At 43.9% G+C, this 3,369-nt stretch overlaps 1 pseudogene; it reads left to right on the top strand.

Moving 5' to 3' along the window:
• Positions 1 to 545: 545 nt before the first annotated feature.
• LOC102819227 lies at positions 546 to 990 on the top strand (annotated as a pseudogene).
• Positions 991 to 3,369: the final 2,379 nt, after the last annotated feature.

The raw sequence follows: 3,369 nt of genomic DNA, 5'->3' as shown, positions 1-3,369 counted from the left end.
ACATATAAAGTGCAAGGTTCCCTGCAAAAGAGTCTCTCCTATACATCCATTAAGGAGCTCTGGTAGCGTAGTAGTTACGACCCCAAGGTCGTCAGTTCGAAACTACCAGCTGTTCCCCAGGAGAAAGATGAGGCTTTGTGCTCCCTTAAAGATTTATAGCCTTGGAAACCCTATGCAGGGTCCTTAGAATCATAACCTACTCCTTGGCACATAACAACAACAACAACATACATCCATTACCTTGGGAGCAGGCCACACCCCCAACAAAACATCCTTTCAATTGATTGGCTGCTCATAGCTGCTCATCACAGAGCAAAGTGTGCCTGTATTAGGTTTCATCACCATGGGAATAAGCACATCCCAACTGCTAAACCTCTGGAAATCCGGGCCTAGTCAAGTTGATACAAAATCCTAAACACTGGAAACAAGATGGCCGACTTACCGGAAATAGGGCTGGAAATAGGTGTGCCTAGCAGCAGATTTGGAAAGCAGCTTCTCTTCACAGCATCTTTTTTTATACCATCTGATTAGCATCTTGATTCACCATGGCAGTGTCAACAGTAAAGTGGGCTGTATCAAACAACTGCTTTGAAACATTTACTTCCAGTTCAAAATGGCGCTTTATATTGTGTTTGTCATAAATCTGCATATTCTCCTCTTCCAGATGACTATAATTGCAAGGTAGAGCTTGCTTTGACATCAGATGGCAGGATGATACTATGTTACCACCCTTCTGTGGACATTCCATATGAACATACAAAAGCTATCCCTGGACCAGATCCTGTGTATAATAATGAAGAAACACATGATCAAGTGCTAAAAACCAGATTAGAAGTAACGGATGAGCCCCTTGAGCAAGGACCCATGATAGAACAATTTAGCAAAATGTTCTTTACTACTAAGCACCGGTGGTATCCTCATGGATTGTATCACAGACGTCGTAAGAAATTGAATCCTCCAAAGGACATATCATTTCAAGGTTCTCATTAGGAATCAGAGAAGAATGTTATGCTTTGCCTCATTGGCCACTTGAGAAAATATGATCTGGTGTAGTCACTACTAGGTTAAATAATAAAATAATAATACAAAAAAAAAATCCTAAACATTACAAATGGGAATCTAAAACACTTGACTGTGTTCATGCAGAACCTCATAATAGGATCAAGAACTGAACAAGAAGATACTGAATGGCTTAAAATCAGAAGAGTCTGTGTCAAGGTTGTATTCTTTCACCATACTTAGCTCTGGTAGGGTTGTTGTTGATGTTGTTATGTGTCATGGAGTCGGTTCCGACTCATAGTGACCCTGTACAGGGTTTCTGAGGCTGCAAATCTTTACGGGAGCAGAATGCCTGTTCTCTCACGGAACAGCTGGTGGGTTCGAACTGCTGACCTTAAATTAAGGTCCATAACTTGATTCATAACCACTACGCTACCAGAGCTCCTTAAGTGGTTATGAATCGGGCTGCTTAAGGTCAGCAGTTCGAAACCACCAGCTGTTCCTTGGGAGAAAGATGAGGCTTTCTGTTCCCATAAAGATTTACAGCCTCGGGAACCCTTTACAGGGTCACTATGAGTCGGAACCAACTCCATGTAACATAACAACAACATTCAATCTGCATGCTGAGCAAATAATCTTAGAAGTCATACAATTCAAAGAAGAACATAGCATCAGAATTGAAGGAAGCCTCCTTAAAACCTGCCATATGCATTAGAAAACCTAAAAGGGGTTCTAGAATTTGCCCAGTCAAATAGGCTTCTTGTCAAGCCTTTGTAGAGGATGGGGCATTAGATGGAATCCTGAGCCCCATCCAGAACCTTCTGAGGTGAGACATTCCCACTTGAAACTACATACAGTCCTACCAGGACCTGCTAGATGAACAGAAGATACTTCTGGAAAGAAAGGAAAGAAAAAAAGAAAGTGGATTGTTTGGCTTTTCCAAATCAAACAAGTTGTCTCCTGGGAGCCATTAAGGTAAATCAGCATGGCTCTTCAGGAAAACAAACCTCTTCCCTGAGAGAAACTCAAAAGGGAACACAGGATCAGGCTTGTAAACTCGCTGGTGAGCACGTAGGTCTGTTTGTGAGTGGAAATGGGGGAAAGGCAGTAATGAAGACAGAGGCTCAGTTCCACCAGGTTCCGTAGCTTCAGAAGAAAGACTTGGCAATCCGCTTCAAAAAAGTTCAGCCATTCACCTTATGAAGCACAGTTCTATGGGAACTAATATGAGGGCAATTGTTCTTTTGTTTTGTTTTGTTTTAAAAAAAACAAAACATATAGTTACTGTGAGGCAGCAGCGGTTCTGGGACCCCAAGCCTGCCAGAACCCTGAGATTACGGCGAATTGGGGATCCTGAGCGTACCTTAGGTCCAGGACCATGAGACAACGGCTTGCCCGGGCCCTGTACACTGAACCTGCTGTGGGCCCGGGAAAGTAAGCCTGCAGTGAGTTTTTTGGCAGGTCCGGGACACTGAGGTTGCGGCAGCTCCGAGACTGCAACAGGCTGTGGGTCTCCTGCCTTGACGTGGAGGAGGGCCTGGGATTTCAAGCCTGAGCCAGGCCATGAGCCTGCTGGGAGCCAGCGAGCCAGGGACCTGGAGCTTGCAGCCAAACCAGGACACAAGTTTCCCACGAATCCAGAACCAGGATCCTGCAGCGAACTCAGGGCCATGAGTTTCTGAGGAACCCAGGACCACGATCCTGCAGCAAGACAAGGACCTCCATCCTGATGCGAACCCGGGACCTCCAGCCAGTTAGGAAGCCTAGCGAGTATGCCAAGGCCCAGGCCCTAGTGTATTTGAATGAGCCTGGTCCTCAGTTACTCCACAGTGGTGAGTGAGCGCCAAAAAGCACTTTCTACTTAGAAAGTACTTTTGACTTAGAAATCCTGCAATTTCTAAATTTTAAAAAGCAACACCCAATGACAGGCATTCTCCATCTGCAGTCTCACAGTTCTGCATCCTCTGCAAGTCTTGCTATCCCGGGTTCCTAAAAGGTTCACGGGTCGGGGGTTGCTTTTCACCAGGCACCCGGGTGAAACTGTACCTGCCATAGATTGAGAGCCACTGCTGTAAGGCAGAGCTCCCCAATACACACATGATACAAGTCACATACAATATGGAATGATAGGAATCAATAGAAAATGGTGAAATAAAATTTAAAATATATTTTCTAGAACTCAATTTCTAAAATATTGTCTTTTCAACATGCAATCAATATAAAGAACTATGAATGAGACCTTTTACATTCTTGTTTTCATAATGAAGCTTTCAAATCTGCTGTGTGTTTTACACTTAGAAGCACATCTGAATTTGGGTGTTTAGTCTTCATCCAGAAGATTTCATCTGTATTTGTTGTTGTTGCTGAGTT

Source organism: Chrysochloris asiatica, unplaced genomic scaffold, assembly GCF_000296735.1.
Source record: "Chrysochloris asiatica unplaced genomic scaffold, ChrAsi1.0 scaffold00034, whole genome shotgun sequence".
NCBI lineage: Eukaryota > Metazoa > Chordata > Mammalia > Afrosoricida > Chrysochloridae > Chrysochloris > Chrysochloris asiatica.
The sequence above is the reverse complement of the archived record's forward strand: the minus strand, read 5'-3'. Positions and strand labels throughout refer to the sequence as shown.